This window comes from Tursiops truncatus, chromosome 1, assembly GCF_011762595.2.
Source record: "Tursiops truncatus isolate mTurTru1 chromosome 1, mTurTru1.mat.Y, whole genome shotgun sequence".
In the NCBI taxonomy this organism is placed as follows: Eukaryota; Metazoa; Chordata; class Mammalia; order Artiodactyla; family Delphinidae; genus Tursiops; species Tursiops truncatus.
The window spans coordinates 31,106,849-31,130,986 of NC_047034.1; the positions used below are offsets into that span (position 1 = coordinate 31,106,849).

Genomic DNA, 24,138 nt, shown 5'->3' on the forward strand with positions numbered 1-24,138 from the left:
AATGGAACAAGGAGGGGAACAAGTAGGGACAGTCCCTTCGAGCAGCGGCCGCATGCCTGGCATGTCCTTACCTGCTCTCAAGGCTGACTGCTTCCCACACAGTATGTTGCCTTGTTTAAGCCTCAAGCCCTCGATCCTTTGTTGAAATACAATAATTTCATTCCTATGGTTTTCAATACCAAAAACTCAACCTCCAGGAGGGCTAAGGTCTAATTTGTACTCCAAACCAAGTAGCAGTGCAGTTCACTACTACTGAGGCTGGATCCATAAAGACTTCAAGACCACGTCCAGAAGACAAGTTATTATATATAATACCCTAGAAGGTCTGAAACATAATTATCATATACATAGCTGGTCCTTCAGAGCTTTTTACCTATAACATGTTTTTTGATGAAGTTATTTAATGTACTGGAGATAACTGTGACTTACTGATCAAATATTTGAATACTTATACTTACCTGGGATTTCATTTCTGCTGAAAGAAAAAGGAAGAACAGGACTCACTAAAATAAAACAAACTTTAGAAATGAAAGTAAAAATCTTAACACACACTATCACTTTTGGAAGCAGCATAGAGGGGCAGTCAACGGTAAAACACTGGTGAAATAGGTCAACACTCTAGGGCCAAAAATCCATTATTCATTATCATCAGTGACAGTACCACAACTGTGCCCTTCAGAATTAATAATCACTCCTAAGGAATCTTCATTTGGCACCAGATGATGCGTTTAAGAGAAACACTCTGGGAGGTTTTGAATCAGACTTGGTTTTTTGTTAGCCAAGTTACAGGAGAATTTTTGAAAGTGGGGGGAAGGGAAGAAGGAAATGGACCAGGAAAAGAATTTAAGCCATCATCTATAAACCAACAGAGCACTGATAGTTCCAAACATTATGTCAGACACTAAAATGACTGATATAGGCTCAAGTGGTTTATAAAACCTATAAAAAGACTATACCAGCAAAGTCCCCATTTATCTGTAGAGTTCAGAAGCTAAAACAAGGAATATTTTAGCTTAAAAGCTTATCTCAAGAGAATCATACACACTTCACATGAATAAAAATACCTGAAACCAAACATTTTTAAAAGCTCCAATACCCAAAATATAAAGAAAAATATTAATTCAGAAGACTCAATCAATCCATGATAATCACAAAATGGCTGGGCAATCTCTATCTCCCTTCCACACTAACCATCCATCCCATGGAAGACCAAGGGAGATCAGACCTTCCACACTTACCTTCCAGACCTTCCAGACACCTGGCTGCTGCAAAATTCTATGGAGACTCCTTGTGGAACAGCAGTTTCCCATCTCTTGTGTCTCTCCCTATCGTGATCACGATCATGCAGGAAGCAAGTCTGGCTGTGCTATTTCTTATCATTGTCTGTCACCCATCTGCAGCATGGTATTGTACAGATAAGGAAAAAGTAGTTCCCTTTCCCCCAGAAGGTTGAGGCTCAGGTACAGGGGTAATTCTCCTGTGCACACAGTCATTCATTTAGGCCGACTCAGTGACTTCAACAGGCTTAATCATGTGATCAGGTTTGTTGCCAGCTGCATAATGCTCCCACATCTGTAGATAGAGCCGCTCTAGGTCCATTGTGTATTGTTTGGTGTTGAACAGAGGGCTAGATGTTCTCTGCTTCCAGACTTTGCCACGAATTTTCTTCAGGTATTCTAGATCAGTTCCCAGTTTCACAGCTATGTCTTCATATTCTTGTCTATTTTGAGCAATAAGCTCAAGACAGCCTAAACAAGTGAGCTGGGAAGCTGCAACTCGGAAAGCAAGAGTCTCTCCTGGCATAGTCACCACGGGTGTCCCTGACCAAAGGACATCCATCCCTGTGGTGTGTCCATTACAGAGTGGAGTGTCCAAGCAGACATCAGCCAGCTGGCCTCTCCGAACATGTTCCTCTTTAGGAGCAACAGGTGAAAAAATGATACGCTTCTGGGGAAGGCCCATATTTTGTGCATACTGTTGAATATTAGGTTCTCCTACTGCTGGAAAACGCAACAGCCACAGTACACTATTGGGAACACGCTTCAGAATATTTGCCCACATCTGCAAAGTAGATGGGTCAATTTTATATAACTGATTGAAGTTACAGTACACAATGGCATCTTCCGGTAACCCGTACTGAGAACGTGTGGTTACAATAATGGTACGGGGAACCTCCTCTCCAGTGGCAGCCTTAATGTTGATCTGGGTAGTTGCCAGTCCATTGCTAAGACTGAATCCATTAATTGTTATCTGAATTTGTCCTCTGTTAATCATTTCAATAACTGCCTCTGCAATAGTATTCATAGGAATGACAGGCATATTAAGAGCTGTATTACTGCTGTCTGCAGTTGTCTCCTCCATCAGGACATTTCATCTTGACAATCTGCACATCTGGGAGACTATCAAGAAATGCTTTGAGGTCGATGCCATTCAGCACAATCCGATTGTCATAAATGTGCCCATTGGACTGAAAATCGATGACTGCTTTCTTCTTCAGGTGAGGGAACATATTAGCATGATCACCAATAAAGAAAGTATGGGGCATATAAGCCAGTTTCTCAGAATACTGCTCAGCAACTTCAGCAGGTGAAGTTTCCTGATCATGTGATGATATAATCCATGAAAAGCACGCCACTGGTCCCAGGGTAGCCCAGCCACATTGCCTGAATAGGAGCTGGCCTGAGAGCAAAGAGTTCATTTCGAGCACCCCTGGTATAACCATTCATATTTACAAGGATGTGTATACCATCTTGATGGATGCGATCAGCTGCTTTCCCATTGCATGGAATCTGAGAAAGATCAATGAAATGATGGGCTTCTGCCATCACCTTCGCTCGGAAGTTTGTGCCATCATCTGGGCTCAGGGCGTAACAGAATACCTCAAATTTATCAGGATTGTGCATGCCTGGAATAGACTGCATAAGATGAGAAGTAGGATGATTCCCAAAGTCAGAACTCACGTATCCTACACGCAGTCGACCATCACTGAGCTTCAAGTCTTTTGGATGTTCGTACGGTGATTTATGAAGGGCACTGATCTCATCCAAGCAGAGGTTCCCATGGCTCTCAGCAATAGCCTTCCTGAAGCCATGAGAAAGAGGATAGAGCATACTATGATGAGGCTGCACAGAAGGCAACCTATTCTTCTCCAGCTGGTCAGCCACAATGCTGACCAACTTCTTCATTCGCTCATCATAGTCTGTCCAATCACAGACAATCTGCAGGCAATGAGCCAAATCACAATAAGCGTCAGGAAAATCAGGTTCAAGCTTCAGAGCAGTGCGATAAGAAGCAATTGCTTCTGGAATATTCCCTGAATACTTGTGAATGGAAGCCAGATTGCTGTGGGCATCCGCAAGTGCAGGGTTAATCTGAATGGCACGAGTATAACACTGCAAGGCTCCCTGAACATCCTGCATCTCCTTTAGAGTGTTTCCCATGTTACAGTAGGCATCAGCAAAGGTAGGACTGATTCGAACAGCCTCCTTATAATGCATCAGAGCTTCCTGCAGTTTTCCCTGCTGCTGCAATACACTTGCTAAATTTGAATGGGCAACAGCAAACTCTGGGAAGACTTCTAATGCTTTACGATACAAGCGAACTGCCTCTTCAATGTTTCCCTGGTCTCCTTTGATATTGGCTAGGTTATTCAGAGAGTCTGCATGGGTGGGACACAGCCGCAGAGCTGTATTATAACAATCTTCTGCTTCGGCAACACTGCCCTTCTCTTCCAGAGCGTTGGCTAGGTTGCAGTAAGCATCAGGGAAATGTGGTTGCAATTCAATAGCTCGCCTGCAGGTGTCTATTGCCAGATCTATCAGGCCTTGCTCATAGTATACACAAGCCAGGTTGGCATGTACCACTGCATGATTTGGGCTCAAGCTTAGGGCACAAAGGTAAGCTGCCACAGCTCTGTCAAAAATCCGTGCCTCTTGCAAGACATTTCCTAAATTGATATAAGCATCCAGAAAATTGGGGTCAAGGGTGACAGCCTTTTCAAAGTGATGAATTGCAAGCCAAATCTCCCCTTGTGCATTGAAAACACAGCCAAGATTACTCCAAGCTACTGCAAAGTTCGGTTGCGTCTCCATTGCTTTCAAATAACATGCCTTGGCTCCTTCCAAGCGACCCAGGGCTTTGAGCAGGTTCCCCAGGTCACTGCGAACACAGTACAAATCAGGATTGCACTGAAGAGCAGAGACGTAAGCTTGTACTGCCCCTTCCATGTCGCCTGCTGCTACCAAAGCGGCTGCCAGGTTAATATAACCATCGATGAAATCTGGTTTGAGATGCAATGCATGCCGGTAATGCTCAATTGCTTCCTGCAACTGCCCTCTTTCCTTGTACACATTCCCCAAATTCGAATAGGCTTCTGCCAGAAGAGGGTTCTGTTTAATTGCCAGAGTACTAAAGTGGGCAGATCTGTCCAGCCTTCGACACTGGAAGTGTAGAGATGAAAGTAATAAAAGTACTCCAGTATTGTCTGGCTCTTGTCTCCACAGCTGCATGCAGTGTCTCTCAGCTGCCTCAAAATCTCCTGCCTGATATTCTCGATGTGCCAACTCAGCCAACCCTTGGAAGGAAAGCATACGTTTCGTTGGTTCTGTGCTGTCGGCCACGTTGCCCACAGAAGACGCCATCTGGAGCTTCTGGCAGAGAGTGAGAAAAGGGGGTAATTGAGTCCCGCTGCCGCCACTACTGGCAAGAATGTTTCTAGAGGTAGCAAATACTGAGGGCAGCAGCCGTACCACTGCTTTGGCAGGCTTAAGCGGCGGCGAACAGTTACAGGCACCGAACCTTAGGAACTCTGGTTGGTCAGTCTACCTCTCACGCTCTTGAAATCTTAATTCTTAACCCTGCCCTCTTCCACCATTTTTCTCCTAATCAGGGAATAAAAATTACCTATACACTTGCCTTAGAAGAAATCAAAAGTCAGTAGTCCAAACACTTTTTCAAAATTTTGTTTTCTGTCCAGTTGGAAAGGAAATACATGATTGACTTTACTTCATCATTCATATAGTCAATGTGGAAAACATTAGGGCCGTGAATTTCAATACAGTAAGATCAGAAAATTTTAAATTGGCCTTCCCAAACCACTAATAAGTAATCGATGTTGTATATAATGCTAAAATCTTAGAGACTGAGTTTGATATTTTAAAAGTTCTGAAAGGATTAGCTAATTTCTCCTCATATTCTCATGCCTCAAACCTGAGTATTACTTTTTTAAAATAAATTTATTTATCTTTATTTATTTATTTTTATTTTGGCTGCATTGGGTCTTCAATGCTGCGTGCAGACTTTCTCCAGTTGCGGCGAGCGGGGGCTACTCTTTGTTGCGGTGCCCGGGCTTCTCATCACAGAAGCTTCTATTGTTGTTCCACAACTCTATGGGTTCCTTTTTAGGTCCTATGAAGAACCCTAGAAATTAATTCATGTAATTATAGGTTTTTGCAAAATTGTCAAAAGTGAGATATTTTAACTTCCATCAGGTAAGACCAGCGTCTCTTTCTTTGCCAATTTTCCTTCTATCATATTCCGCTATGTTGGATCATATTGGAATGGCCACAGGCTTTTTTGAAATCTGGCTAAGGAGATTTTCTTTTGTTCTGTGGTACGCGGACCTCTCACTGTTGTGGCCTCTCCCGTTGTGGAGCACAGGCTCTGGACGCACAGGCTCAGCGGCCATGGCTCACGGGCCTAGCCGCTCCGCGGCATGTGGGATCTTCCCGGACCGGGACATGAACCCTGTGTCCCCTGCAGTCGGCAGGTGGACTCTCAACCACTGCGCCACCAGGGAAGCCCTAAGGAGATGTTTTAAGTGAGGCTATTATGTGATTTTCAGACACCGCCATATGTAATTGACTATATACTATCCCATTACAGGAATAACTTCCAGTACTCATACTGACTACTCTACTGACTTAACTAGCACAAGACACAGAAGCATAAGGACAAAAACCACCTTACAATATAGCCATGTCTTGCACTTCACAGCTCTCAAAGCATGTGCGTTTGAAGAAGAAAAAAAGAACTGAAAAGTACAAAACCAGAAGCTATTCTGTGGAAAATTATTTCAATCATCAGGCATGTGAAAGATAAGTCAAAGATTCAGTTCTCATCAATGCTTAGTCAAAACGGAAATTTTCTTCTGTCAAGAATATACTCCAGGGGCTTCCCTGATGGCGCAGTGGTTAAGAAGCCACCTGCCAATGCAGGGGACAAGGGTTCGAGCCCTGGTCCGGGAAGATCCCACATGCCACGGAGCAACTAAGCCGGTGTGCCACAACTACGGAACCTGCGCTCTAGAGCCCGTGAGCCACGACTATTGAGCCTGCGAGCCACAACTACTGAAGCCTCCGTGCCTAGCGCCCGTGCTCTGCAACAAGAGAAGCCACCGCAATGAGAAGCCTGTGCACCGCAACGAAGAGTAGCCCCCACTCCCTGCAAGTAGAGAAAGCCTGCCTGCGCACAGCAACGAAGACCCAACACAGCCAATAATAAATAAATAATAACTAAATAAATAATGAATGAATATACTCCATCAACAATGTGTGTAATGGAATGGTGTGAATGAGTATTTTATCAGAATTCCCTGTAATGCACAAACCTATAGCAGTACTGAAATCAGTAATGCATTTATAATAGTAAATATTTATGAGGAAGTAATCCATAGAGGTTTTCTCAAAGTTAACAATGAAAATTAATGTGACATTATCAATAATAAATTGTGAAGCTGAAATAAACTTTTCTAAACTATTAATAACTAGAAGCAAATTCTAATCAACCATGCTACAAGAAATCTATGTCTAAAAACTACAAAGTTTATTTCTTAAAATTTTATTTCAAAAATACATAAACTGTCGTATGAGGAGGCAGTTAAAGAATATATAGCTAAAAGAGTGGGGGAAAGTTTTATAGAGACACATGTGGCAGTAGTTAATTTTTAAATGTCATTTTTCTAGATTTTGTGACACCTATAGTATTGATATTTGAAAGCATTTAAAAAATTGTAATTTGAAGATTTGCTACTTCCAGGTAGAATAAAATATTTTGAAGCAAAACAACGTTTGCACTGAGAAAAACAAAAAAAGCCAAATAAAATAGCCAGCATTCAATCAAAAAGTTCTAGACAAACCAAGAGATAGAATCATATGGCTAAAATTCTAAGAACAGATAATACAAAAATATTTATATAAGATATTGTGTGTCTTTATCAGGAAAAGTCTTTATCAAGAAAAGACTTTAAAATCATCAGAATTAATATTATATTTTATTTATTTGTATATTATATTTATATATTTATATAAAGAACTTAAAGATAAAGCCCTAGTTAAGGCAGTGACAATAGCAGTAGCAGTGGGAGTGAAAAGAAATGGTTATATTCAAGCATATTTTATCAGGAAAAGTCCAAGATCAAATGTCTGACTGCATACATGGGATGGATAGACCGAGTGGGAAAAATCAAAGTTAACTATAGAGGTTCTAGTGAAGATGGGGTTGCCGTCACCCAACTCAAGGGGCTGCGATCATCCCCAAGGTCTAGGAGACTCAAAGGGAAGGTCATGGTCACAGAGGCAAAGTTAATTGGTGGGAAAATAAGACTCCCAGTCTCTCCATCTCCTTATACCAGTTTTTTTTTAACATCTTTATTGGAGTATAATTGCTTTACAATGGTGTGTTAGTTTCTGCTTTATAACAAAGTAAATCAGTTATACATATGTCCCCATATCTCCTCCCTCTTGCATCTCCCTCCCTCCCACCCTCCCTATCCCACCCCTCTAGGTGGTCACAAGCACCGAGCAGCATCTCCCTGTGCTATGCAGGCTGCTTCCCACTAGCTATCTATTCCTTATACCAGTTTTGTTTTTCTGCTCATATACGTAGCAGCATTTCATTCAAGGGGAATGTCACTTGATCTGACTGGTCAAATTAAACAACATAGTTCAAGGCACATTTACAGTGGTTAGTTCCTCCACAATTTAGAAAGTCACATTCACAATTTCCCTCTTCCTACGCCGCGGAACACATTGGCCATTCCTCCGAAGTTTCCACTCCACAGAGTGGACCAGAGATGACGTGAGTCCAGAACTGAGAGCTTGGCATGAGATGGTGTCAGCCCCACGTAGAGCTCTGGCATAAGTTATAACCCAACCCAGCTCTACAGAGAGCTCTGCATGGAATCCTGGGAGTAAACTCAGCCATAATAATGGGATTCTGTTTTTCATTTGCTTTTCTTCCTTGCTTAACTTTCCCTGGCCACTCTGACAAACAAACTTTCAGGCATTCCTGGACCACTCACTAACTTTATTCCATTTAATCTCATCCAGATTCCCAAGAAAATTACTAACTATAAGGAGGGAAATTTGGAACATGGTGAGTTTTAGATGCCTGAAATATACAGGTCATTGAATCCAGTTAAGTAGCAAATTATCTGGATCTCAAATATGCCAGTAGAATAGCAGACTAAGCTCAATTTAATGTACTCTTACTGGAGACACATGTAAATTCTGGGTCAATTTTGAAAAAGTTAAAAACATAGCTGAGATTAAAAGAAAGAAAGGAACACCTGCATGTTTCAGAAAGTAACAGAGAAATTAAATCCAGAGAAAGAAGAGCGGACTGATGTCTGTGGGTTCCGTTCCTTAGTATAGGCCTTATGTAAATAGGGGCTGGAGCTAGAAATCTAACATTACCTTGAGGCCAGGAATTTAGACTCAGGATGGAACAATATTGAGAAGTTGGTACAGATATCCTACAGAAATTTCATGAGGAACTGCTTAGTCCATTAAGAGGGCCAAGGGCGGTGGTGAGGAAGATTGATATCTCTTGAAAACCTTCAGGTACAGAAAACATCAACACCTCTGAAAAGTAGGCCTCTCCTTCCCAGCGTTGTGATGGCCAGGTTGTCACTAACCTGTAAGGCCCTGTATGAATCAGAAACTGCAAGGAGAGTAATTCAAAGAAAAACAGATGCAGGATGGGTGTGGCAATAAATCCTAGGACCCTATCAGAAACAAAATTAAAACCACTCTAAAGGGAAATTTTAACAAACCAGAGCAGATAGTATCCTAACCAGAATAGAATAATAATTCTGAGGAAGTTACTTTAGTTATTTAAGTAATATTCAATGCATTTCCATGGCCAGGCCCTTCTGAAGAATTCTAAAACATATACAAACAATTCATTTACATCTTATATATCCCACCATCCAGAGCAAAATTCACTTAAGTACTGTACTGGTGGAAATTGGGCAGCACTATGGAGACAATAAAAAGGTGCTTACCATCAAAAAACGTCAAGGTAAGAAAGATAATGTCTAATTTTTAATTATCCTGTGGTTTATTGAAATCTTTTGGAAACCCAAAATAGAGAAAACCTAGCAGGCAATGAAGACTTAAATATTTAGAGATTTATCAACTCATCTATAAAAGCTTTATTAATCTCTTCTTTTAATACCATTCCTGAGAGGTATAAATGTGTCCAGAGATAGGGTTGAAGAAGCCTGAGAGAATTTCAATTGTTTACTATTCTTGGTCAGCTATTAAGACCTTTCAGGAGCATCTTGATTTTCATGGCATCATCCAACAAAAAGCAGGATATTTTACAGAAAGTCCTGGTCCACTTTTTGTCTTGCTTTTGTGTTTATGTTTTTGGTTTTCTCACATTGGGCGGTACATTAGGCTACCTACTGCACACTCCCTCATTCATGCATGCATTCATTCAAACAATATTTACTGAGTTGAGATATTTAATTAACACCCAATAAATGATGTTTAGATGAATGAATGTGCTTTTTATCAAAGTAAGTGTAAGTACTGAGAAAAATTACAGAATGTATGATCCCATTCCCCACAAAAGCGTATAATTGTGTTCAGGATATAACATATGCTGGTGAAATAACTAATATATCACATTGGACAGTTTCTAAGTTCAAAAATGAGTTTTTATAAATAATCAGAGCCTAAGGAGGACAAAGAAGGGACAGTTCATTATGGGTTGAATCTATCAATAAATGTACATTTCAGATGAGATTTGAGATTGACCTTAAAGAAAGAAGAGGACTTAGATATATGAACAGAGAACAAAAAAGGCATGGTGATAGCATGTGCATAGATAGTGTGGCCAATATTTATGTTCTTCATTAAAGACAGTCAGAGATAACCCAAATGTAACTGTTTCCATGGGTCCATTCTCAGTATCCAAACAAAACGGCAAATCCTATCTTAGTAAAACTAATGAAAAACACAGTCTTTAACAAAGACATTGTGAAGGAAAGGGGGAGAGAAAGGCTTGCGTCCCACACCACACAACAAAACTTATTTAATTATTTGTTTCATTTTCTCCTCTCTGAAAATTTCCTCTCCCTCTCTCTGTACGTCTCTCTTCTCCCACCACATCTGGCCACACTCTACCAGCCACCCTTCCAGATCTTTCCAGAACTCTCCATCCTAGTTTCATTATGCCACAAGTTAAACATCTCACAGGTCTCCAGGATGCATCCTCATCACTTATTCCACAAAGACAAACAAAGGACACTTCTCAGGATCAAGTTTCTTGGAAGGAAGAGGTCACGAGGAGTGATTATAAATAATATAAGGTGGAGAGCAGTGACTTAAAATACCATTTTTCCTCTTAGAATGTGAATACAGGGAACTTTGGGAAACTAGAAAATCTAGAAAGGATTCATTGATAATTATTTATTTTCAATGAATAAAATAAAATGTAATAATACGGCTAAACTCTGACAGATTAACTTTTTCAAAAGTTGCTTTCACACACCTTCACTATTGGGATGTTTGATAAACACATCTTTCTTCTTTCTTTGCAGATACTGGCACCAAACTTTCAAACAATAAGAACCTTCCCATAAGTCCCTTGCCAGGCAAGATTAAGGTATAACAATCCAAACAGATTTTTGAAGAAGATAACTGGTTGAAAGCACAGGAAAAGAGCTGGGTTTCTCTTTTTCAACAGTCACATAATGAGTAATGTGGGAATTGGTTTACAAAGTCTCTCTCCATGAGGGGCTAAGGTTAAGATTAGAACTTCTGAGGCCAGAAGAGCAAAATAACTACAACAACACACATATTTTCAAGAGCCGCCCTTTGGATGTGAGGGATTGATTTTTCCCACTCTTTTTTCAGCAGCCCAACTGGTGTCTTTATTAAATGACATAAGAGAATACAGTGTGGCCAAGAAGGCTTAGATTTCCTTAGCCCCAAGTCAGATATTCTCAAGTGACTGTCCACTCAAATTAAAAAGAGAGATTTACAAGAGGAAACTGGATACAACTGAGTGTACTTTTATTTCAACCCTTTACCTGAATGTTTTGTTTTGTTTTCAGTTCTCCACTGAAGTTGCCTACATTAATATATTTTTAAGAACATTTCCTTAAGTTGAAGTATTCATTCAGTATATTCATTTACTATAATTGAGAAAAGCCAAATGACTTAGGCAAATTCATTTCTATATTGCCACAGCAGTGTATTGTGAACTAAATGACACCTGGCAGTTCTTTACTCAGATACTAACTCAATTAGAAGGCAGAACAAGGATACCTACCCATTCAGGGAAGGAAAGGTCACTTAGCCTCTGTAGCTGTCTTAGGTCTCTTATCATCACAGTAACAAATTGAAGACTAAAAACCATACGATCATCTCAATAGATGCAGAAAAAGCTTTTGAAAAAATTCAATATCCATTCATGGTAAAAACTCTCCAGAAAGTGGGCATAGAGGGAACATACCTCAACATAATAAAGGCCATATATGACAAGCCCATAGCTAACATACTCAATGGTGAAAAGCTGAAAGCATTTCCCCTAAGATCAGGAACAAGACAAGGATGCCCACTCTCACCACTTTTATTGAACAGAGTTTTGGAAGTCCTAGCCACAGCAATCAGACAAGAAAAAAAAAATAAATAAAAGGACTCCAAAATGGAAAGGAAAAAGTAAAACTGTCACTGTCTGCAGATGGCATGATACATAGAAAATCTGAAAGACACCATCAAAAAACTATTCGAGCTCAAACATGAACTTGGTAAATTTGCAGGATACAATAGATTTCTATATATAAATTTTGTATTTCTATACACTCACAGTGAACTATCAGAAAGAGAAATTAAGGAAACAATCCCATTTACAATCGCATAAAAAAGAATAAAATACATAAGAATAAACCTGCCTAAGGAGGTAAAAGACCTGTACCCAGGAAACTATATGACACTCATAAAAGAAATGAAAGATGACACAAACAGCTGGAAAGATATACCATGGTCACGGATTGGAAGAATTAATATTGTTAAAATGACCATCATACCCAAGGAAATCTACGCATTCAATGCAGTCTCTATCAACATATCAAGGGCATTTTCCACAGACCTAGAACAAATAATTTTAAAGTTTGTATGGAAACACAAAAGATCCTGAATAGCTAAAACAGTCTTGAGAAAGAAGAACACAACTGGAGGAATCATGCTCCCTGGCTTCAGACTGTGCTACAAACCTACAGTAATCAAAACAGTATGGTACCGGCACAAAAACATCCATCACTGGAACAGAATAGAGAGCCCAGAAAGAAACCCATGCACTTATGGTCAATGAATCTATGACAAAGGAGGCAAGAATATGCAATGGAGAAAAGTCTGGGCTTCCTTAGGGATGGTTTCATCAATTAATTTGTTTTCTTAAATGGACCATACTTTTCCATGTCTTTGTATACCTTGTGAGTTTTTTGGTTGAACATTTGGCTTTCAAATATTATAATGTGGTGTCTATGGAAATCAGATTCTCCCACTTTCCCAGGGTTTTCTGGGCTTTTGATTGTTGAAGGCTGTAGTAGTCTGTTTGTTTAGGGACCTTTCCAAACTAGTTTTGCAATGACTGTACCCCTTATCGTATGTAGGCACTGAAGTCTCTGTTCCTTTAGTTCATGTTTAGCTAATGTTTTGACAGAGATGTCCTTGAATTCCTGCACCTAAGACAAACAAAAACAAATATACACAAGCACATCCACATGCACACTCAAAACCACACACCTCTCCCCATTGTGCAGATTGCTGGATCACTCCTTCAACATTTAGCTGACCTGCACTGAGTTCAGGGCTCAGCCCATGGTAAAAGCTGAGAGACTCCTCTGGTGTTTTCAGAACATGCATCTTATCTTGAGTACGCATGTGGCTTTCTTAATTTCTCTGGACACATGTGTACTTTTTGTATGTTCTAAGTTCCCAAAGAATCTCCCCCAACTTTTGCTCCTGCATCTTATGTGGTCTATTGTATTTCAATGCACAGTCTTCTGCCCCAGCCATCTGTGCTTTGTTAGTTCACCTTGCACTTTTTTTGAGCAATGACCGCTGCTTTTCCAGACTGTGTTCCAGGTTAGCTAAGACAGAGATAAGCATCTTGTGTCAGTCCTTCAGGTAGCTCCCAGACAGGTTAGAACAGATACACATAATAATCCGAGAGTATGGTCTCTTCTGCTCCCTCCTGAAGCAGGATTGAGGGTCCCATACTAGGAATGGTCTGCTGCTACTTTAAGACTATCACTGCATTAAAACCCCACCACTTTAAGACCACCACTACACTAACAGTAGATGGGGCAAGGGCAAGTAAAAATGCCACAAAGCTTTCCTGCCATTTTCAAATTGCCTCTTCCCTGGTTCAGTATGTGTTTGGTTGCTGTAAATCTTTGCCTGATTTCAGGACTAAGAGAAACTCAAGGAACGCCACAACAAGAAACAGTATAATCAAACTCTCAGATGCCAAAAGACAGAGAAAGAATCTTTACTCCCAAAGGAGAAAGAAAAAACAAATTTGTTACAAAGCAGGGATCCTCAAAAAGGTTCATAGCTAATTTCCTATCTGAAACCACGGAAGAGGCCAGACATATTTAAAGTGCTGAAAGAAAAAAACTGTCCACCAAGAATTCTATATTTGGCCAAACTGGTTTCAAAACTTAGGGAGAAATTAACACATTCCCAGATGAACAAAGGCTGAGGGCGTTTGTTTTACAACTTCCTAACACTGCCCTATGACAAATGCTAAATTGAACCTTCAGGTTGAAATGAAAGGACACTAGACAGCAACTCGAAGCTGTATAAAGAAATAGAAATCTCCAGTAAAGATAAATATATGGGCAGATACTAAAGCCAGTATTGTGCTACTGGCTTGTAACTCTACTTTTTATTTCTTACATGATTGAAAAAACAAATGCATAAAATAATCATAAATCCATGTTATTGGGCTCACAAAGTATAAAGGTGTAATTTGTGACAACAATAATTTAAGGAGGAGGAATGGAACTGTAGAGGAACAGAGTTTCTGTGTGCTATTGAAGTTGGTTTCAATTCAAATGATATTGGTTGAACTTTAGAAGGGTGAATGTAATCTTCTTGATAACCACAAAGAAAATATCAATAGACTATATGCAAAAAGAAATGAAAAAGGAATCAAGAGTTCACTACAACAAAATCGGCTAAGCACAGAAGAAGTCAGTAATGGAGTAAATGAAGGGCAAAAAATGCATAAGACATACAGAAAACAACCAGGAAACAGACAGAATTAAGTTCTTCCTCATCAGTAATTTTTGAAAAAGTAAGTGGACTAAGCTCTCCAATAAAAAGATAAATATTGGCAGAATGGACTTTAAAAACATCCATAATCCAAGTATATGCTGCCCGCACAAAACTCACTTGATTTCAAGAGACACAAGTTAGTTGAAAGTTAAAGCACAGAATAAAATATCCCATGCAAATAGTAACAAAAAGAAATAAAGAGAGAGAAAGAAAAAGGAAGGAAGGAAGGAAGGAAGGAAGGAAGGAAGGAAGGAAGGAAGATAGATCTGGGATGGCTATGTTAATATCACACAAAATAAACTTTAAATCAAAAACTATCACAAGAGGAAAAGGAGGCCACTATATGTTGATAACAAGTTCAATCTATCAAGAAGATATAACAACTATAAACATATATGTACCAAACATCCCCCAAATATGTGAAGCAGACATTGACAGAATTGAAGGAAGAAATAGATAGTTCTAAAATCATAGTTGGAGATCAATACCTTGCTTTCAATAATGGATAACACATCTAGACAGAAGATCAGTAGAGAGGTAGGGGGACTGAATAACACATTTAACCGACTAAACCTAACAGCCATATATAGATCACTCCACTCAACAACAGCAGAATACACATTTTTCTCAAGTACACATGGAACATTCTCCAGGAAAGACCATATGTTACGCCACAATACAAGTACCAATACATTTTTAAGAAACTGAAATCATACAAAGTATCTTCTTTAGCCACAGTGAAAGGAAGGTAGAAATCAATAACAGAACCATTGGTAGCCATTTCCCATCATGCCTGCCACACATGATATAAAGCAATGAAGGGAAAAACATAATTGACCATTTAGAAAAGTGGGAAAGAGGACATACCATTGACACAGAGTGTGTGCTGTTTCCCGTTGTCAGAGATAGAAATAAATTAGCATCATTTATTCATTAGTGTGTTAATTTCTTGGTCAATCATTGCGCAGCCAGTGTTTCTGCCTGATGGGAAGATTTCCTATACTCAGTGTTGAGTGGAGACAACCTTGAAAGGGACATTTAAAAGGATTATACTGTGATGGGCTTAGCAGTACCCTTCCTCCTATGCCAGTATTTAGGCTGGGGTATTTCCATGCAGTGTGTACAACCGTAGGCCCCAGGTCACCAGAATTTAGTTGGATTCGTTTTGTTAATACATTCCCTCAGTACTTTGTCTTTCATTTGACTGTTGCATTTACTTCATTCTTTATTATCACTGCGAAACAACTTTGTTTCCTGTTCAGATGCCAAAAAGTGGATATCAATACCTCCTGAGTTTTACACATCACAGATCTGTTTTACATATCAGAGACAGAGACAGCAACTATTTCCAATGACTTTGAGACATGCTTTGAACATGCGATTAACATGTTGAGTGTTGAAATGTGTGTCGAGCTCATTATACTTGCTCTAAAAGGTTTCAAACTGCAAAGATTTAAAAATCTTTATCTTTGAATAGTTTTCCTGTGCTGTCCCTTTGTGTCAGACTGTTAATGTGCAGTCTGGCACCTTCAAATAATGTGGCTTTGTAACCAATTATTTACATGTTGTTTTATCCACAGAGAATCTTTTTTTTTTAATAAATTTATTTATTTTTGGCTGTGTTGGGTCTTTGTTGCTGCACATGGGCTTTCTCTAGTTGGGGCGAGTGGGGGCTACTCTACATTGTGGTGTGCGGGCTCCTCATTGCTGTGGCTTCTCTCGTTGCAGAGCATGGGCTCTAGGAGCTGGGGTTTCAGTAGTTGTAGCACGCGGGCTTCAGTAGTTGTGGCTCATTGGCCCTAGAGCACAGGCTCAATAGTTGTGGCGCATGGTCTTAGTTGCTCCGCGGCATGTGGGATCTTCCCAGACCAGGGCCCGAACCCATGTCCCCTGCACTGGCAGGAGGATTCCCAACCACTGTGCCACCAGGGAAGTCCCCACACAGAGAAGCTTAGGGTCAAAACATACAACTCGATTAACCACACGTCCTCCTGTTCACATTTCCCTCATCTTTTCTTCATCTTCTATGTTTCCTTGGCACTGTTTATATTAAGTGCTTTTGCCATTATATTTGATTGTCTGTATTCCGGTGAGTTACCACAATGCTTTATGAGACACGGTAGGATATAAATGCATTTAAGATATATATATATATATATATATATATTTTATATATACATATATATAAAATATATATATATAATTTGCTTTAGTGCAGTGTTTTTTGTTTTCTGTACTGAATTCATTAGCATGGGTCGGTATAAAATTTAGCATAGGTCAATATGTAATTTGTAAACTAATAAGGTCTTAAAAGTGAGGAATTAAGTCTTTTAAATTTAATTATTTATTGTAAAGAGCAGAATAGCATACATAAACAGGTGCCTAAGGAAAACTTGTATTCTAATATGGAACTCTCATGAACACCTTTTTTTTTTTTCTTCTAATGGTATGATAGTAGGCCATTTGATTATTTTTATGGCTTTAACTTTACAACAATGAAATATTCGTAAATTTTAAAAAGTATTTTTCTTTATTTGATGCGGGTGGGATACTGGAGAAATGAAAGGTCAAACACCTATTGAGGAATCCATACTTGTCTATATATTGTGTACTTTTATTTCAATAACTGATTTAAAATTCCTAAAAGGATGCTATAATAAGTTATTATGCCATTTTACAGACTGAATTAAGTGAATTTCAGGGAGGTATGAAACTTGCCTAAGGCTATCCAGCTACCAAGCGGTAGGAGTGAGAATTAAATCCAGGTATACCTATCGCCAAAGTTTCTGCTCATCTCTTTACATCATCCACTTTTAATAGCCAATGCTTTCCTGCTTACAAATATGACTGAGGTTTCCAGACAGTCAACAGTCCTTTTTAATCAGATAGAAAAATTACTGTTGATTCTCTAAAGACATATTCCTTTTCCATTAAGTGACTTTAGTTGTTCAAATAATACTTCCAGACAGTAGTAATCATACAGTTGGAGACTAAGAACAGAACTCAGGGATGTGTCTAGCAGTCAGTAAAGACCAACTGGGCTCACTGATGATATTTACGGTCATTTCCTCTAGACTAACATAATCTTATTATAAGACCCTAATAATTCACAGTACTGCCCTTGCCTGACTGTTTGTTCTTCTCCCTCTATCACTCTCTCTTTCCCCATATTATTACTATTTTTGGCAATTTTTGGTGAATTAAATTCAGGGATTAGTATTCAGGAGTACTTGTCACAAAAGCAGAGAATCTTAGCTCACACCAAAGGAAGAAAATAGAGAAAAAGTATAAATTATATGAATACACACACATACACACATGTACCAACTATATGCTGCACTTCTCCAAAATCTATTCAGTATCTGCACATTTACCGTATATTAGCAGTAAGACCAGAAATGAGCATAACGTTCTATTTACAAGGCACAGAAAACAGACCCAAATATGGAAATTACTAGCAATGAGAATGGGGAAGAAAGACTACAACAAGGAATGTAGATGATATTTTTGTTTCCTAGCTATGATGCCAAATATTGAACTTTCAACATGAGACAAGGAGGCCATAAAAAGTTGTATTAGTTTCCTAGAGCTGCCATGACAAAGTACCAGAGACTGAGGAGGTTAAACAACAGAAATTTACTCACTCACAGGTCTAGAGGCTAGAAATCTGACATAAGGTGTCAGCAGGATTGATTTCTTCTCAAGTATCTCTTCTTGGTTTGTAGATGCCATGTTTTCCTTCTGTCTTCACATGGTCTTCTCTCTGTGCATGTCTGTGTCCTAATATTTTCTTTTTATAAGGACACCAGTCATATTGGATTACAGCCCACCCATTTGACCTCATTTGACCTCAATTACCTACTTAAGGGCCTTATCTCCAAATACAGTCATATTACGAGGTATTGGGGGTTAAGACTTCCACATATTAACTTGAGCAGGACACAATTCAGCTGATAATAGAAGATAAGAGTAATTTAAGCAAGTAAGTAACTACTGTTTACAGTGAGTTGCTTAAGGATATGAATTTACTCAAGAAAAACAGGAAGAAATTACATAACACTGTACGTTATACAAAGATATTAAATTAATCATCATAACATCCTGTGAGATGGGCATTAAATTAGACTAAGCAAGATGAAGCAACTTATCCAGAATTGTATAGTTGGTACTTTCCAGAATTTAAACCAGGTATTTTCCCAGTTCCATTCTATGTTATATATTCATTTCATTAGTTGAAATGAATTTTGAGTCTTTATTTTGCTTAGTTTCTGAAGTTACATGGGGATAGAATGGAGTTGGATATTTTCAGTGACATTCACACATGGGGAAGGAAATTGAGTCCAGAAGCTTCAGCAATGTTTCCATGGAGAACACTAACAACAGAACCAGAAACACCGTTATCCTTTTGGTTCAGTGATCTTTCCTGAAGCACTACAAGAATCAATCTTAAGAAGCCCAGTGTTTTCCAAACTTTCACCAATGGGCTCTGTAGGGTCCTCTAACAGTATCTAAGAGACTAACTAGTTTCACATCCCAAGCCACTTAAGACAAGGAGTTCTGATTGTTCTCTGTGAGGAAATCAAGTGACAATCATAGCTGGTGATTTAGGATAGTTTCTTCAGGGCCCAGGCAAAACCTAATACACAGTAATAATCATTGTTAACTGCATCTTTGACAAGGATTAATCAGGTATCAAAGAGGTCTATAAATTGGGAGAAATTATGATCAAAGAGAAACATAGACCATAGATATTTAATTAATGCTCAATTATTTATGAGTTTAACTTCGGTTAACCTAATTTTCCTTCTTCTAGACAATTTCCAATTCGTCTCCACAAAGAGACCAGAATAAGCACCTTCCAATACAAGATTTATTGTGTTGCTTTAATTTAAAGCATACAGTGACTTCTACATTCACACCACCAAGTTTTGCCAGGAGAGAAAAGGAGATGTTATATAGTTTGTCTTGAATTAGATATGCCACCATACTTGACTTAGCTCATCCTACTGGAAGCACTTTGAGGGCAGATTCTACAGTCTTGTCTTACATCCTCTATGGAATCAAGCCAAGGGAATCACACACAGTTACAGCTGGAAAAACATTTGTTCTGGGTTAATACTTTTAGCCTTTACCACCAAGACTTTATCACCAAGACCTACATTTACAGTCTCTAAACAGGAGACCTTCTTGCCTTCCCTTTTCATATTGACTAGGAAGGTAAAGGGAAGAACAGAGAAGTACCCAAAGTCAGCTAGTAGCCAGCACAGATAAATCATCTGTGGAGATATTGTTTCTTTCAAAAGATATAAACATAAGAGGAAGTCCTAGTGTTTGAAGCAACTGTGCATAATAAAATTCCATGAAAACCTAGAAATCCAGATGCAGATCAGTAACATATTGGTTAAATAAGCTGTTATGCTCATGCAATGGACAAGTGTACATACATTAAGAAGAACGAGATACTCTTTTCTATGAGATTCTCTTTTCACTGAACTCATCAGTGCTGCAAACACAATGTTACATAATACTTTTTCTTTAACATTATATCAGGCATCCTCATCTTGTCCTGCATTTATTGCCAGTGTTACTAAAGTCTATCACTTACCTCTTTCTCTTTTAGACATATAATTTCTTCTTATTTTGGAAGCATTCATCAATCCCTATTTTACTCTTTCTTTTAAATTACAAATGAATATTGAATTTTATAAAATATCTTTTGGGGGATATTTCAAGTGATTGTATACTTTTGCTCTCCTTTGACCTTGTTATATGGTAAATTATATTTTCTTATTTTATATTATGCTATTTATTATATATTGTATTCTGTTTACTAATGACATTTATTATATTATAATTACATTATTTTTAAGGTAGCATTTTGTTTTAGATAGACAAAACAACCAGTGGAATAGGAAGCATCTTAAAATTAGATGCAAGATATAAGGGAATTGAGATTAAAATAAAATTCACGTTTTGGATCAGTAGCAAAAATTATTCAACAAAAGTGGGAAAATATAGCTATCATAGAATTACTAAATTCTAGATACAGCAACTACTTAAAAGTTAAAAAATAATGAAAGTGTAAAAGTATCAGAAACCTGGGAGACTTGAAATAAATTATTCATGAGGAATATCTTTCTAAGATACAAAGAAAAAAGGATACATTTTATTATATAAGAATTAAAATTTTCCTCATGGCAAAATGCACTACAAAGGTCAGAAAACAAGCAAAAGAAATTGGGAAATATATTTAGAAATGGATATGCCTTCTTTACAACTTTTGAGAGAAGCACATGTTTCTTTTTCCTTTAACCTGTTATGTGGGTATTAATCTATAATGTAAGTGCATGGTTCCTTTCCTTTAACCTATAATGTGAGATTTAATCTATATGGTAAGTGCATGGTTCCTTTCCTTTCATCTGTAATGTGAGTGTCAACATGGGGCACTGCTTCCCAGCACAGACTTTGGATGTTCCTGTACTGGTCCCGTCACTGACCATCCACAAAAACTTACAAATGTTGCTTTACTTTCCTGGGGGTTAGAGTCTTAGCTAAGAAATGGAAGCAAAATAGAACTTTCCCCCAGGGATGATAGAAGGTTTAAAGGAGTAAATATGTAAGTGACTTGGCACAGTGCCTAGTACAAGAGAGATCAATATAAGTACTTAGCAATTTTTTAAAGAGACAGAGGAAAGAAATAAAATGTGGTGATTTCAATCTATTGATATATATTCTTGACATTAAACTACCTTTTCATTCATTGGATGACCTAACTTGCTCGTGCTTTTTCTTACTCTAGTGAACGTGGGTAGCTAATATCATAGTTTAAAATTTTTCCTTTTATATTTACAAGTAAATTTGACCTGTAAATTTCTTTTTCCTTACAGTCCTAATCTATTTTCAGTATTAGGATTATATAGACTTCATAAGATGAATAAAGGAGCATTCTTCCTTTGCTACTCTCTAGAAGTTTTTCTTTGTTAATATTGATGTTATCTGTTTAACAGAAGTTGGATAGAATTCACCTCCCAAATGATCTGGCCGGGTCTGGTATTTTCTTGGTGAAAGATTGTAAACTATTGACAATTCCATTAGTGGTGCAAGAACTCCAGCTACAAATTTCCTCTTGTGTCAGTTTTGGTAAACTTTAGGAGCTAGGAAATTGTCCACTTTACAGAAATGTTCAAATTTACTGGCATTTCATATATTCTCTGTTTGTACTCTCTGCTATAACACTGTCCTGATTCTTTCTGTATATTGTTTACTTACGTTTTTGTTTTGCTTAATCAAAGTTTGTTTTTTTAAATCTTTTCAAAGAATATTCTTTTGACTTACTAAATCACCTCAATTTTATACTTTTTTCTGTTTTATTAAGTTCTGCTCATATCTTTATTGTCTATTTTTCTATGTTCTCAGGGTTTATTGTTTTACTCTTCTGATGTCAATTAAAACACTTGGTTATTAATTTTAATAACTCTTTTTACTTATAAATAGTTGAACTTTTTGAAGGTTCCAGTTTAGTTGTACGTATCTAAGGGTCAGCTCCTCCTCATAGTTGCTGGCCTAAGGTTTAGTTCACCCTATAGCAATGTATATATTGACATTTTTTCCCCTCAACTTTCTGTGTTTTGCTACTTCTCACTTCTCTTTGCAGAGAAGCCCTTTGAAATACGCTTAACTTATTTTACAGCCAATAAATCTTTAAAATACTGTGTATTTTTTAAGATAAATCAACTTATATAATTAGGCAGGAAATCTGATCTGCCATATTTTTAAAAACAGCATAATTTCACTCTTCTCCACGATTAATCTGCTGTATTACACGACCTTCGAGTTTTTAGCTTTATCAATGACATGTACTTTAAAAATGTTTGAAAGATCCTACCCAGTCTTTTAAAACATCCTTGCTCCTTGTTTCAGTTCTAGTTTTATGTATATTTTCTGCCTGGCACCTGATAATTCCAACATCTGATGGATGGCCTTGGGAATTTAATTCTGGTATTGATTGTTTTTGCTGATTCTCTCCACTTGTAGCTGATTTCTTCATTATTGTGTAAATTTAGATCATGAGCTCACGTTTAGCTAAACTTTATCTGTGGGAACGCTACAGGCCTGTGTTGAAGGTCTACCTCTCCAGAAAGGGTTTAGTTTTGTGTTTGGAATACCACCGATTTGGGAGCATTTTAAGTTCATTTCTTAGCTTCTGTTTGCAAGACCGCAAATAAATTTGCAACCCAAACACTGTGAACACAGATCTGCGGTTCAGAATTCTCAAGATTTCCTACCTGTTTCCTACCCAGAGCAGAGGCCAAGAGAATTTGCTCTTAGTCTCCCTTTGCCAGCAGATATTTTTTTCTCCTGGCACACCCTTTCATTAAAGGTGAAGCCAGGGATAGGTAGGTTTAGTTCTAACTTCCCATCTAGTAGGGATGGAGTCTTACCTCCTGCCTCCCATGTGGTCATGGCCATTGAAAAACAAGTCTCTATACCAGGTGTGTCATTCAACTACGGCCTGTATTCCAAATCCAGACAGCTGCCTATTTTTTATGGCCTATGAGCTATGAATAATTTTCACATTTTAACTGGTAGCATTTTAAATGGTTACCTAAGTACCTAAATAATATCCTCAATTTTGCCTCTTTGGTCTACAAAGCCTAAAATATTTGCCATTTGGCTCCATAAAAACAGGATTTCCAGCTTCTGTTCTAAGCTATCAAGATCTTCAATCCACTCTTAATAGAGCTATCACTCTCACACATGGACCACCCTTCCTTCATGGGTCCTGGACATTTCGACTGCACACTTCCAAAATCAACCACGCACTTAAAAATAAGTTGTGTACATTTAACCTAGCATACCTAACCCATTTCTGTTAGGAGAGTTTTTCAAGTAATCTTGCCCACCGTATTCTTCAGAACTTCATTAATAATGGCAAAAAACTGGGCTTACCTGGTGGCACGGTGGTTGAGAGTCCGCCTGCCGATGCAGGGGACACGGGTTCGTGCCCCGGTCCGGGAAGGTCCCATATGCCACGGAGCGGCTCGGCCTGTGAGCCATGGCCGCTGAGCCTGTGCGTCCGGAGCCTGTGCTCCGCAACGGGAGAGGCCGCAACAGTGAGAGGCCTACGTACCAAAAAAAAAACAAACAAAAAACAAAAAAAGGCCAAAAATTAAAACAACATTCAACAAAAATGCGAAATGTTCATAACAATTATAGAAGCACATACAGTAGAGAACTATAAACTGTTATTGAAACAGTGAGACATAACTTTTTATTCTTAAAGAACTATATTTAGGTCCCTTTTGTTTAAATAAGTATATTTCTGTGTATGTATGTATACAGTCATGTATTTATATACACATACATTATTTGTACATTTATATAAACATATGAAATACATACCTATACACATACCTTTGATTTATATTTGTATACATAGACAGGAATATAATTATATATTATATATTTATATACATTGAACTGAAAACTGGTAGTATACATATATATCGTGTATAAATGTGTGTCTACGTGCATGTGTAGAAAAGCGGGTTGAGAGATATGG

General features: G+C 38.2%; 1 long non-coding RNA gene and 1 pseudogene across 2 annotated transcripts; one reads left to right on the forward strand and one right to left on the reverse strand.

The window, feature by feature from the left end:
• Positions 1–1,347: 1,347 nt before the first annotated feature.
• Positions 1,348–23,822, reverse strand: LOC117309424 (UDP-N-acetylglucosamine--peptide N-acetylglucosaminyltransferase 110 kDa subunit-like; annotated as a pseudogene).
• Positions 1,816–6,456, forward strand: LOC141278111 (uncharacterized). 2 transcript variants are annotated; one of them, XR_012330424.1, is made up of 3 exons: positions 1,816–1,928; positions 4,503–4,719; positions 5,884–6,456. It is a non-coding gene; the product is annotated as an uncharacterized lncRNA (long non-coding RNA). The 2 variants fall into 2 exon arrangements; XR_012330426.1 differs by lacking the exon at positions 1,816–1,928 and adding an exon at positions 3,333–3,462.
• Positions 23,823–24,138: the final 316 nt, after the last annotated feature.